The sequence below is a fragment of the Perognathus longimembris genome, chromosome 28 (assembly GCF_023159225.1).
Source record: "Perognathus longimembris pacificus isolate PPM17 chromosome 28, ASM2315922v1, whole genome shotgun sequence".
In the NCBI taxonomy this organism is placed as follows: domain Eukaryota; kingdom Metazoa; phylum Chordata; class Mammalia; order Rodentia; family Heteromyidae; genus Perognathus; species Perognathus longimembris.
In genome coordinates this window covers 57165502-57180362 of record NC_063188.1, presented here as the reverse complement: position 1 = coordinate 57180362, position 14861 = coordinate 57165502, and positions in this window count along the sequence as shown.

Sequence of the window (14861 nt, the reverse complement as noted above, 5' to 3'; positions counted from 1 at the left end):
GCGGCAAGCATGTGTGTTGTGATGGCGCCAGCTGACCCAGGAGGCGGAACCAAGAGATCTCCGCCTCTGCGGGAAGTTCCGTGACATCACTGTGATGGACATGCTCATTAGCCTATCGCTAGCACCGGGCCAGTCCCTCCCCTTAGCTCGTCACTACTGCTATAAGACTGTTATCCCCTCCCTTGAATAAACAGAATGCTCTCTGAAGGTTCTCCGAGAGCCCACGCATGCCTTGCTTCCTTGGCAGGTATAGGGAGGGGAGGGCATCTCACAACCACACCATAACCGAGGCTACACGTGGACCTCACCCCGGCAGTAATTCCTACTGGCCAGAGGATATGCGTTGAGGGCGATAGGGGACCACACGGTGGGGGCAGATAGGCCCAGGATCTCTACACAGAAGGAGGTAGAGCTTAGCCCGGAAATATGTGAGGGAAATTTTGGAATAGGGCTACATGTTTTGTGGTGCTGGTAGAGAGGACCTAGGGCTCCACACATATCAGAAAAGTGTGTTTCTACCACTCAAGTTCCAATTTTACCTTTAGGTTATTTTCAGAGTGGAAAAAACAAAGATCACTAAAAAGTGAAAAGTTATTTTTTTGTGTGTGTGCTTGTACTGGGGCTTGAGCTCAAGACCGGGACACTGTCCCTGAGCTTTTTCACTTAAGGCTGGTATTCTGCCTCTTTAGTTGGAGCAACACTCCTGGCTATTTGTTGGTTAGTTGGAAATAAGGGTCTCATGGAGATGAGGGAGGAGGTAACAAGTTATACAAGAAATGTACTTACTGCCTTACGTATGAAACTGTACCTCCTCTGACATCACTTTGACAATAAATAAATAATTTTTTAAAAAGAGTCTCACGGAGTTTCCTATCCAGGCTGACTTTGAACTGCAGACCTCAGATCTCAGCTTCTTCAGTAGCTAGGTGCTGAGCCAGTGGCATATGGAAACAAATGTTGATTATTTAAAGGGCTTTAAAATCCTAATTTGTACTCTGTCTGACTTATGTAACTGTAACAAGTCTGTTTTTAGCATTTTCAGATAATAATAATTTTTTTAAAAACCCAGTTTGTGCCTTTGCTTTAGCATTGCCTCCCAGGTTCGCAACCACAAAATAGCGTACTTTTTTTTGGAGAAGGGAGACACTAGGGTTTGAATTCAAGGCTTCTAGCTTGCTAGGTAGGCACTTTACCACTTAAACTAAATTATAAATTAATGAGGCCAGGGGATGAATTGATACATATGATCCCAATAGCTTCTATTATATATTGGTCCTTATGTTGTCTACTTCAAACAAAGTCTGTTAATTTAGAAACTTGCCATTGCCCATGTGTCAGTCGCTCTCACCTGTAATTCTAGCTACTTGAGAAGTTGAGATCTGAGGACTGCAGTTTGAAACCAGCCTGTAGAAGTCCTTGAGATTCTTATCTTCAATTAACTACCAAAAAGCCAAAAGTGGAGCTGTGGCTCACATAGTTGACTGCTAACCTTGAGCATAAAGGTCAAGGACAGCACCCATTCCTCCTGAGTTTAAGCCTCGGAACTAGCACAAAACAAACCAAAACAAATGAACAAAAACCCAAACCTGCCTATGTCAAACTTGATTTTTTTTTTTTTTTTGGGCCAGTCCTAGGCCATGAACCCGCTTGCTCGGCTCACCGGTAGAGTTTCTAAACCTATGCTTTCAAGCCGCACGTCCAGGAGTCAGATGTTGGGGTCCTTGGTCCCCAGCGCTCTCCTGGCCAGCTGGAGAGGCAGGGAGTGTACCCCACGGGGCGAACCAAGATGAGGTAAAGAGTCGCAAAACCGCCCGCTCCCAGCCACCCTTACATTTAAGAAGGACACTCAGACGATTCCAAGGAAATGTCACACAGTCTCTGGTTTTAATAAGGGAGAACCATATTTATAAAGGCAAAATGGCGGCAGGAAGGGGAGGGGTATAGAGCACCTAGCTAGGTGCTGATTGGCTGCCTGAGATGTCCGTCAGGGGTGGCGGGCCAAGGGACCTCCCTAAGGGACAACCTACATCTATGTCATGGCCCATAGGGCTGCCTTTTTGGTTTACCCCCAGTGGCCATCTTGGCTGTACATGGTCCCAAGGCTGGGAGGCGGGGTCAGTTAGAGCTGCCTCTTAAAGCTGCAAGGCATCTGGGGCGGGTGTGCCCCACATCTCCCCCTTTTGTTTTTTATTAATAACAGAGGAGGGGTACCAGGCCAGGAATATGAGCGGAGGCTGTTTCTTCTGGAACTACTTCCTGCTGAAAAGGGGTGAAGTAGTCAGGGGTCCCTGATTCGTCATTTGGCCTGGTACCATCCAGTTTGGTTGGTAAAAGTCCTCATCATTTCCATGAGAATGGTTATCAGGGCCAAGGGGTGTCATGGTCTCCTCTGGCTACCTCCTGAAGCTTGGGCACATCAAGGAGTCCCTGGGGCTGGGGTCTTCAGGGTCCAGGTCTGCCCTGGGCACAGCAGTGTAGTAAGAGGATGGCCTTGAACTGCAAGTTTCCAGGTGGTGACCTCGGTGAGGGATGTTATCCTGTTAAAAGAAACTTTTGAAAGGGTCAGGCAAAAGGCTGACAAGTACATAGGACCAGTTAACATGAATGACATGGGAGAACACACCCTGGGCATAAGCCAGAAAAGTTCCATTTGGAGCATAAACCCAATTGTGGCCCATTACAAGGAAGAAGGAATAACTGGACTGGGGGCAGGAAGGAAGTGTTTAGGCATAGTGGCCTGGTTGGGAATAACCTGTCAGAGGCTAAAATAAATATATATACATATATACAAATAGCAGGAAATGGAAAATGGACAGGTATGGACATTAGGTGGTAAACAACTATTCCTCTTGATCTCCCGGCTCTGATTAATTTTGAAAGGGCGAGACAAAGTGACTCCATTTAGGATGTGACATCATTCTCCTCTTACTCAGGGGTCTAGGTGCTTGTTTCTGGGATGGCTTGCACCCATTGGCATTCACGGGGTTTGAACTCAGGGCCTGGGCACTATCCCTGAGCACTTCTGCTCGAGGCTAGCGCTCTACCACTTGAGCCACGGTGCCGCTTTCAGCGTTTCGATGGTTCTCTTGAGCCAAGCTTTCAGTCTGGCTCTTTGCTGGTTAGTTGGGAGATGGAGTTTTTGTTTTTGTTTTTTTTCTTTGCCCGGGCTGGCTTCGAACTGCAATCCAAGGAGTCTTAGCCATAAAAGCCGTTTTATTTCCAATTAAAGCAACAAGGAGACCAAGGGGACTAGAGCTTACCTGTACCTTGTCAAGAATTGACCAATAAGTACTTGCTGGAGCTCTGATGTAACACTTAGAGAACAGCAGACTGAATGAGATCCATGTGCCATCAAATCAAATCATCATTTAACCTTACTGGCAGGTGGAAGAGAAAAAAAATGAATTAACAATCAAGAGGGCAAAGGGTCAAGACAATGTAAAAGTCTCAGCTTCAGCAGATCCGAAGTGGATGTGTCTTCCATCCTGAATCAGCAGGCTTCATTAGTCATGTGTGATGGAGGCAGGCAGGAGAGATGGGTTGGATCTGGGCAAGGCTGTAGTGGCATCTCTCAGAGTCCCCTGGATAGATTGTCACACCTCCTTCTGGGTTGCCTGCAAAATTCTACAAGACTGGTTAAAGACATTTGAAATCTCCCAGTATTCCCTGGTTGCTTACTCTGAGTACTCTGGCTTTTGTAGGCTGGTGCCCTACTGGTTTAAGCAGGATGACAACTTTAAACAGATTTTAGAAGGCTTGGGCCTTTAACCATCTTCCTAGTCACAAAATCCACACAGACGAAAGGCCAACCAAGTCTGCTCTCTGCAGTAGCCACGACAGTTTCTGAGACATGGAGGGGGAAGACCAGTGCTACCCCAAGGCAACCCTGTGGCCACCAACACAACTCAGATGTTTTAACCTTGGAGTAAGCCTCGGTTGCAACTGTCATGATAGGCCTGCTATAAGCCCAACTCTAATCTTGGGAGGGGATGGGGCAGAGCCAGAGCAGGAGCACTCTGAGCCTGTCAAAATCTTTACAGGACTCCTAGATTCCCTGAGCAGTTTTCCATGAATGAGACCTGTAGCCATGGACTGCTACAGTCCACACAGCTACCAGACATGTTGACCTGAATCCTATTGTTGTGCCAAGTCACGAAACCACCACCAAGAAGACCATCGAGACTCAGACATTCCAAAATGCAAAAGCAAGGCAAGGCTTTATTTAAGCGAGATGCAACTCGGGCCTCATCCTACCCACTGACACAGCGGAGGTTAGGAGGGAGCCCTGAGCTGTGATTACACAGGGCTTATAAAGGCAAAAAACAAAGTTACAACAATCAGGTGTTCAAGCAAGCAAGATAGGACACAGGTACAAATCTGATTGGCTCAGGGCTCGAGGCACTCTGGGGGCAGTCAGAGTTAAGCATTCCCAGTGATTAGAGTTCTTGACCGGCTGGGCCCTAATGGGCTTGTCCTGGGTTTGCTCATAGGGCCTGCTTATCTCAGGTTCGCGTGGTAAAGTGGGGTTCACGTGGTAAAGTGGGGCCTGACTTCAAAGTCTGGCACTTCACTATAAATCAAAATATTAATTTTGGGTCAGGAAAATCTAGATTAGCAGCCACATTTGCATACTTGTTTTAAAATGACTCTAGTCCCTTGATCTTAAAGAGTTTATGAGAGTACAGGAGAGAAAAATGGAGAAGCAAAATCTTAGTCTATACCAAAGAATTGTCAGGATCGAATGTACATTTGACTTTTAGCATAGATAGATATAAAAAATAACACACTGATTTTACATCATTGTATACCACATGCTGCATATTTGAACCTTTTGGAGTTTTTGTTAGACACATTTGCTTGCACCCAAACATGATCAGTTTGGGTTTAAAACCTGGGTTTTTTTGTTTGTTTTTTTCTTTAGCTTGAAGTCTGGTGATAAGTCAGGATGCCTCCAGGCTGTTTATTGTGACTCCACCTACAGGCTGCAAGGATCCATTTAACATAAAACTTAAAAAGCAAGTTAAAATAGTAGTTAAAAAGGCAAGTAATTTTTAAACCATGAGGCTAGTTTTTACATGTTTTACCAACAGACAGACAGACAGACAGACAGACATGCAGACAGTTGTACACAAGCTTTGGGCACACTTAGAAAAAATTTTCTTTTTCTGAATTGGCCATGTAAGTCTCCTGGAATTTTAGTGGCAAAATATTATTTTGCCCATATTTTAGAACCACGTGGTCAGTTAAAAAAAACCTTTTCCTAGGAAACAAAATTTTTCACAGATTATTTGGCAAGGAAATGAAGAAGCCACATTTTGAAAAACCAGTTCAGCTCCAATGGGGAGCTGAAGTGGGATGCTATGACTAGAGAAGGTCCAGGAGATGGGAGACAGGACACAAGCAGAACACAGACACGTGGCATGGCTTAATGGCTCACCCCCGCCTGCAGGAATTTGGCACGCCCATTACCTGGGGTGTGGGTGGGGGGTGCTTGTTAGCCCCATTCTATTATCCACAGAAATCGTAGGATTTAGCCAACAATGATCAGAATTTAACCAAATCTCCAACTTAGCAAACATCAACAACAAGAATCAAAAGCCTTTCTTTGTCTCTTTCAAAGCAGATTTAGCCAATAACAATCAGAGTCCAACTGAATCTCCAACTTAGCAAACATCATCGAATGGCAGGGACAGGAGTCTTCTGCCTTGAAGCCTCAGAAGGCACTCCCTGATAGTTGCTAAGGCTATCTGTGGTGATAAAGGCTAGGAAGTACGGCCTCAGCTAAACTTCTCCGACCTTGGGTAGTGCAAAGTCGATAAGCCAGGCCGCGGAGGATGGCTTCTGCCCACGGCGTTAAGCCCATCCTTGGAACTGTCTTTTTAAGTTCTCTAAAATCCTGGGTTTCCCAGGAATGCCACTGGGTCGGGATGGGTCCCCGGTCAACATCTGCTGGGGAGCCCATGCACGGTGAGCGAGAGCCGCGGCTGCAGACCGGCAGCTCAGCGGGCCTTCTCAGGTCCGCACAAGGTGGAGGGGAACGTCCGGTGGAGGAAGGATAACAAGACGGCGGAGGCCACTCCCCACTTCACTCGTCCGCCACGTGTCTCGGGACTGCAACGCTTAACTCGGGACTCAGGGGACCAGGCCGAGGCTGACTTTGAGATTGCCCCATTCTTTTCATGGATACCCCTACCTCCAGGACCTGCTTGCTCGGCTCACCGGTAGAATTTCTAAACCTATGCTTTCAAGCCGCACGTCCAGGAGTCAGATGTTGGGGTCCTTGGCCCCCAGTGCTCTCCTGGCCAGCGGGAGAGGCGGGGAGCATACCCCATGGGGCGAGCCAAGATGAGGTAAAGAGTCGCAAAAACGACCGCTCCCAGCTCCCCTTATGTTTAAGTAGGACACTCAAACTGTTGTGCCAAGCCGCAAAACCACCACCAAGAAGACCACCGAGACTCAGACATTACGAAATGCAAAAGCAAGGCAAGACTTTATTTAAGTGAGCTGCAACTCAGGCCTCGTCCTACCCACCGACACAGCGGTTAGGAGGGAGCCCTGAGCTGTGATTACACAGGGCTTATAAAGGCAAAGAACAAGGTTACAACAATCAGGTGTTCAAGCAAGCAAGATTAGGACACAGGTACAAATCTGATTGGCTCAGGGTTCGATTCTAAAATGGGGTTCACGTGGTAAAATGGGGTTCACGTGGTAAAATGGGGCCTGACTTCAAAGTCTGGCACTTCATTTCCTCCTTTTTCTTTTTGGTACCTTGGGAGCCAATCATGGCTCCATTCTGTCCATTTCAATGGCTTGCATGTCTAGGGGATGATATAGAGGTAAGGCATGGGCCAGTAGGGCCCAATGTAGTAACCAAAGGGCCTGTCACCATTTCTTACAAGTATAGTCTCTGTACCTCTGTTTTGCATGCCTCTAGTTTATCCTGCCTCATCTTCCCAAAAACAACTCTGGTCCCTCGGTATTAAAGGGGGGCTGATGGGTGAAGATCATCCATCTTCTGTAACTTCGTCAGGCTGACTCAGGGGCGTTGACCTTACCTAGCCAGGAACCTATCACCTTAGTCTACTTTACCAAGGGACCGCAGGATTACTGCAAACTGAAAATTAACTTTCAGCTATACAGACTTACCATTAGCTGTATAGTGTTTAGTATCCAAATGTAAGCAACAAAATAATACATAAACTTCTCAGCTGTGCTCTAAGGGTCGGGTGGCTATTCCCGTATTCCTGAGCAAGCCCAAAACTACCTAAAATAAGGGAGTGAGCTGCCAAAATAACATCAACACTAGCCAGGGTAGTAAGGAAAGAAGGCAAAAAGAAAATTAAAACAATGTTCAATTTAACTTTCTTTTCTTGAGGCGAAGGCGAAGCGGCTGAGTTGGGTGCTTGGAGACCTCCCATATTCTACCACGGTAGTCGTCGCCCAGGGCAAAGGGGTCAGCTGGCCTGGCATGGAAGCAATGAACCCAAGTGGCGATGCCATCTAGGGTTTCTTCCACCATGGTTCTAAGGATTTGGTGTTATGCCTTCGGACGAACACCCAGTCCCCTGGTCTGAACAAATGGGGGGTAGGGACAGAAGCAGAATCATATAATGCCTTAAGTTGGGGTCACATATTCTTGTGTGCGAGCTGCAATCGAGTTTACACAAAAATTCAGCGTCATCCAAATCAGCAAGCAATTCAGTCTGAAGGCTAGGAATAATGGGCGGGGGGTACCCGTACATTATTTCAAAAGGAGTAAAGCCAAGCTGATAGGGAGATTTCTTACTCTAAGCATAGCAAAAGGAAGGAGTGACACCCAGTCTGCGCCAGTTTCTAAGGCCAGTTTAGTTAAGGTTTTAGAGTCCGATTCATTTTCTTTACCTGTCCTGAACTCTGGGGTCTATAAGCACAATGCAATTTCCAATCCGTCCCCAGTGCAGCGGCTATTCCCTGACTCACTTTTGAGACGAAGGCTGGTCTGTTGTCCGACCCAATGGTGGGTGGGAAGCCATACCTGGGTAGGATTTCTTCCTGAATCTTCTTAGCCACTACATTCGTGGTCTCATGCTTTGTTGGATAGGCTTCAACCCATCCTGAAAAGGTGTCTACAAAAACTAGCAAATATTTGTATCCAAATTTTCCAGGTTTAAATCTACTTCCCAATACATGCCTGGCCTATTCCCACAGAGGCGAGCTCCTTTAGTAATCTGTTGATTGGGGGCATTGGCAAGCTGACAGGCCTTGCAATTTTTAACAATATCTTCAGTAAGTTGATCTCCTTGTCTAATTTTCACTTTGGAGTGTCGGAATAAGTCCTGCATTTTTTTGGTTCCCATGTGAGAAACTCAGTGGATTCTCTTAAGGATCCCCTTACCCAGCCCTTGTGGCAGGATAAGTTTCCCTTCACAAGTTTTCCACCAGTCATTGTTTCCTTCTCTGTCTGGGGTTTTGTGGGCCATGGGAATTTTCTTTATCTACTCCAAATCTTCTTGGGAATACTGGGGCACAGGAAGCAAAGCTCATGGCCCTGGGTCTACTAGAGTCAATACCTCTGTTCATATAGAAGCTTGACCATCTCAGCAAACCCAGGTATCCACAGCCGGCAAAAGCCTGCTGTTGCTGTTCCCAGGAACTCTTGACTTGTCTGGCTGATTTAGGCACAGGGATTTTTAGCACAGTCTCGTTACGTGCATCTGACAGCCAATGCTTGCTCTCTTTTAATATGAAGCCCAGATGGGTGACTTCAGGTTTACAAATTTGTGCCTTTTAAATCCAAATTTCTGACACTTAGCTCTGATTTTTTTTTTAAATTTTAAAGAACCCTGAGAAATCCTTTAAAGCATTTGGTAATGCCCCAACTGATGACCCTTTGAGTTTAAACTTAAACTTAGTTTTGCATCATACTGCAGTCTTGAACATGTTCACACTCCCACATGCACACACACATACATTTTCAAAAGATCTTAAAGCGCGCTGAATAAGCATCAGCCGTACATTTTAAGACAAAAACCTTTAACAAATGATTTTAGCATTCTCCAGCCTCATTTTCCAGGGCTTGATAGTTTTAGTAAAACATTTTTAGTCTTAGTAAAACATTTTAGCGCACTAAACAATTTTCTGCTTAAGAAGGCTGGGTGGGGGGTCCCCCTAGAGTTCTTTTTTGCATACACTCTCACTGATTGACTGATTGTGGGCTGTCACCTGTACATCTTTCCAGTGAGCTAAAGTCAAGTCCAGGGGAGTGGAAGGAGCGTTCCCCATCATCCGTTTGTCAGTCAGGCACAGCGCAAGAAAGAAACACACAAAAATAATCACAGGCACAAAGACCAGACAACACTTACAGACAGACTTAGGCTTACAGGTTCGACTGTGTCTCTCCTGCCCCTGTGAGGAGGCAGACCACACAGTCTCACTGTGCCTCTTCTGCCCCTGTGAGGAGGCAGACCACACAGTCTCACTGAGTCTCTCCTGCCCCTGTGAGGGGGCAGACCACACAGTCTTGAGGCCCTCTCTCTCCCGTTCCTGTGTAGGAGCGGACCAGACAACCCCGAATATAGAGTGGACTAGACGGGCACCCGTTAGAAGGGCCTCCCGGTCCAGTCCGTTAGGTTCAGGGTGGTAGTGGGAAGCCTGAGCCCCCTGTGGAGGGCTTGAGGTGTGCCCCAAGTCCTCCAGGACTGCTCATACGAGCGTGTCCACTCCGGCTCGTCCTTCACTACCTACAGGTTCAGATTTAAGCGGCTGGCCTAAACAGAAAACAAAACTACAAATCACACAGACACAGACACACAGAATGAACAGCCCTATTTTCTTACCTTCGGAGTCTGGGGTCTCGGGGGGGGGGGTCTCTGGGGCCATCCTGGACGAGCCCCCAAATGTTGTGCCAAGCCGCGAAACCACCACCAAGAAGACCACCGAGACTCAGACATTACAAAATGCAAAAGCAAGGCAAGACTTTATTTAAGCGAGCTGCAACTCAGGCCTCGTCCTACCCACCGACACAGCGGAGGTTAGGAGGGAGCCCTGAGCTGTGATTACACAGGGCTTATAAAGGCAAAGAACAAGGTTACAACAATCAGGTGTTCAAGCAAGCAAGATTAGGACACAGGTACAAATCTGATTGGCTCAGGGTTCGATTCTAAAATGGGGTTCACGTGGTAAAATGGGGTTCACGTGGTAAAATGGGGCCTGACTTCAAAGTCTGGCACTTCAAAACGATTCCGAGGAAATCTCACGCAGTCTCTGGTTTTAATAAGGGGGAACCACATTTATAAAGGCAAAATGGCAGCAGGAAGGGGAGGGGTGTAGAGCACCTAGCTAGGTGCTGATTGGCTGCCTGAGATGTCCATCAGGGGTGGAGGGCCAAGGGACCTCCCTAAGGGACGGCCTACATTACATCACGGCCCACAGGACCGCCTTTCCGGTTCACCCCCAGTGGCCATCTTGGCTGCACGTGGTCCTGAGGCTGGGAGGCGGGGCCAGTTAGAGCTGCCTCTTAAAGCTGCTAGGCATCTGGGGCAGCGTGGCCCCACAGTTCCCTTGTTCTTCTCCCTTCCTATAATCAGCCTCTGGCTTAGACAACCCCTTCCCACTCCCTTGCAAACCTGTCAGTGTTGATCAAATGAAAGCTAGATGCTGAGAGAATATAAACTCTAATTGGTTTTTTATTTAAATATGAGAGAGCAAGACCCCTATACTGTTTTAGTTATCTAATGAATTTACTTAATCTTCTCATTTGCTAATTTTTAAATAACAAAATGTTATCAGTAATCTGGTACGTGATCTTTTATCCATTTATTTATTTTTCTGATATATAAGTAACCCTGATATGCTCATACATTTGCAATTGAGATCTCTTTATTTAGAAAATGGGACAGATTTTGTTTAAGAAAGTATATGAAACGGTATATATTTTGACAAAAGGTTCCGTAATTTTTCATATAATTACAATGGCATTCACCTTTTGAAATTATTAAAATTTAAACAAAAATAAGAGCTTCAGTGCTTAAAAAATGATGGATACTATTACCACCTAGCGGCACTGTACAACAGATGCTATACTTTTCTCTTGGTCAGTCTCCAGGTCCCCTTTATTTTCTACTTTATATTTTGTCTGAGACTGGGACTTCAACTTAGTACCTGACACTTTTTGTCATTACATAGCACTCTACCAACCAAACCAGCCTCCCACCCTAAAGACCAATATTTTTTTTTGTGTGATTCTAGAGTTTAAACTAAAAGCCTTGTGCTTGCTAGGTCAGTACTCTGCAACTTGAGCCATACTTTCAGCAATTAAGTCCCTTGAACTCACTGAGGGTTCATATATTTTAACTGTACTTGTACAGGTACATTAAATCACACAGAAATTGTTCTTATTCTTGTTTTTTTATTTTGTCAATATGGATAATTATCCACATATTTGTCTTTTGTATTACTTTTCACTTCTTGCCATGCCTTTATTTTCATATGAGAACGTCCCTTTTTAGTATTTCCTTTACAGTGAGCATATTAGTAATCAATTTACTTACCTTTGTTTGTTGGAAAGCTCTCTCTCTCTCTCTCTCTCTCTCTCTCTCTCTCTCTCTCTCTCTCTCTCTCTCTCTCCTCTCTCCCCTTCTTTCTTTTCATGTGTGTGCCAGCACTGGGGCTTGAACTTAGAGCTTTGTGTCTTGCTTTGCTTTTTCACTCAAGGCTGGAACTTGAGCTACTTCTCTTCACTCCCTCTCTTGCTGTTCCTGAGGCTTGAACTCAAAGCCTTGGCACTGTCCCTGAGATTTTTACTTAAGCCTAGGGCTCTATCACTTGAGCCACAGCTCCACTTCTGGCTTTTTGGTATTTAATTGGAGAAAAGAGTCTCACATACTTTCTTGTCTGGGCTAGCTTCAAACTGTGATCCTCGGGTCTCAGCCTTTGGAGTAGCTAGGATTACAAGTGTGAACCACCAGTGCCCAGCTGGAAATACCTTTTTTGGAGACAGGATTTTTTCTCAGGCTTATCTAGATCTTATAAGCTCAAGTGATCTTCCCACCTTAACTCTCCAAGTAGCTGGGACTACAAGCTTGAGTCACCATACCCGGATAAATGTCTTTATTGTTCATTTGTTTTTGATGGGCAATTAAAGTCATTTTGAATTGCATATTGTCAACTTACAAATCATTAAATTCCTTGTGTGACAAAATTGCATTCAAAGTAAAGCTCAGTGCTTTGTTGTTTCCTCTTTCCTCCTAAGACTATGACTTTTTCAGATTCCATTGCTTGGAGATTCTCCTTGCATTGTTGGTACCTTCAGTGTCTTTCTCCAAAATTTTAAGTTGATTTTGTGGTGTTCTTGTTAAAAATCAAGTGCAGATTACTACAAATGAAATGCTTCAGTATCATCACAACTATATATTGGCATTTCACTTTATGTCATAATTTATTTAGATAGCCTCTAATCATTATGCAGCCATTGACTTTTCATCTGTCATCTTAGAAAAGATTATATAGTAAAAACTATTTTTGCTAAATCATTGCAATAGTAAACCTTATGATCTCCTCAGGATGCATTTCTAGATGGTCTTTATAAATCACTGGATCCGTAGGTTAGGAATACCTCCTCCTCCTCCTCCTCCTCCTCCTCCTTTTCCTTCTCCTCCTCCTCTTCCTCTTCTTTCTTGTTCATTTTCTTCGTTAGTCATGGGGACTAAAGTCAGTGCCAGGGCACTGTCCCTGAGCTATTGGGCACAAAGCTATTACTCAATCACTTTTTGCCACAGCTTCTACTTCTGGTGTGTGTGTGTGGGGGGGGTTAATTGGAGATAAAAGTCTTGCAGAATTTGCTGCCTGGGCTGTCTTTGAACCTCAGTCCTCAGATCTCAGCCTCCTCAGTACCTAAGATTGTAGGCATGAGCCACCAGCACCCAGCTAGGAATATGTGTTTCTGATGCTTAGAAATAACTTTTTTTTAGAAATAACTTTTTTTCTGGGGCCCCCTATCTCTGAATGGGTTCCTGGGTATAATATCTGCATTGGACTTTTCCAGATTTATTCGGACTGGATATATGGCATAAGTGATATTACTTCTCCCATCGGAAATAGATGTACTGACAGTAGTTGCAGGCAGTTGGCTTCCATTGCTATGGAGACATTAAGGATGACCATATATTGGAAAATGCTTGCTGCAAGCTACAAACATGAATAGAAAGTCAACAGTATAATCCTTGTCTGCACTTCATTATTTTCTTCCTGCTCTTGTGCTGATTTCAGTTGACATGCTTTGATTGCCCTTGTCCTTTGGGTAAATACACATTAACTCATGTTTTAGGGTGTCCATGTGCCAGTATGGGGGCTTGAATTCAAGACCTGGGCATTATCCCTTAGAATTTTCGCTCAAGGATGGCTTTCTACCACTTAAGCCACAGCTCCACTTCTGGGTTTTTGTTTGTTTTGTTAATTGGAGATTTTTGAACTGCAATCCTCAGAGGCCAGCTTCTTGAATAGTTAGGATTACAGGCATGAGTTACTGACTTCTAGCCCTCAGTCATCTTAAAATTTTTTTTATTATCTTTATGTAGTTGTACAAGGGAGTTAGCATTCAAAAATGAATTCATAAGTACAATGTATCTTCACTGATGTTACCTCTTTTATCATTCTATCCTTGATTCCCAACCCATTCCCTCCCCTCAATTTTCTTAGTATTATAGGATATACATTAAATATTCTGTCTGCATTCTATCTCCTACCTCTCTTTATTTGTCTACCTTTCTCCCCTTGTTGACTCCCCCCACATCTTTCAAGTGCCTTTGGTGTTTTAAAAGATGAATTAGAAAAATGAATACCAGTATTGGATATATGTATGTATGTATATATATATATATCCATGCATGAATATATATGGATATATTTGGATATACATAAGGGGGAGAGAAAGAGAGAGAGAGAGAGAGAGAGAGAGAGAGAGAGAAATCCCTTACTAAATCCTCTTAAAATTTTCAAACTCCCCTAACAGATGATTATTCTAATTCAAGAATTCTAAGTTGTCAAAAAAAAAGAATAATGGAATAATGTTGAAAATACTGCTACTGATCAAAATTAATAATACCTATTATAGATAGTATATTGTTATTAAAGACATTCACTTTTCTAAATAAACTACATAAGTTAAATGTTATAGAAAAAAAAGAAAAATGAATACCAGGAAACTAGCACTTGGATAACTGGCACTGATCATCATTTTTCTAATTCATCTTTTAAAACACCAAATCTTCTAGGAAGCTTTTGTACTGCTACAGGTAGAACTGACCCTGCTCTCTCCACTATATGCTATATAAACTTCTAGAAAACCTTGCTTCATTTTATGTTTGTTTGACTTCATTTTTATACTGTCAGCTTCTTGAAGACAAAGAGTTAACTCTGCACTCTTAGACAGATATCAGGGTTTATTGTTTGGATTTGCTCAAACAGTAGAATAATAGCTGACTGAAACAGCATAGATAACAATCATTAACACTCAGTATCTTGTTTAAATCTCACAATAGCTTTATTAAATGGATGGGTGATTGGAGAATGAGGAGATTAAGCAAGTGTTTCAGTGTTAGTGCTTTCTCCAAAGCACGTTGTTTTCCTCTGTATTGGTAAGGTAGGGAACTGGGCATGGTTAAAATTTCAAGGTTGCTGTAGGATTACTAATTAAGACTAAATACCAGGCCTTCAGACCTTCTAGAGAAGAGTTTTTCCTAGCTAACAGCAGTAGAAGAGGAACTAGTAAAGATCTAAACTGAAAAAGTGATAGAGGAGACAAGGCTAGAAATGGCTGCAGTGTTTCAGAGACCGTTCACATTCCCCTGAAACAGTTACTAGGAAGAAGCAAATCCAAGAATATG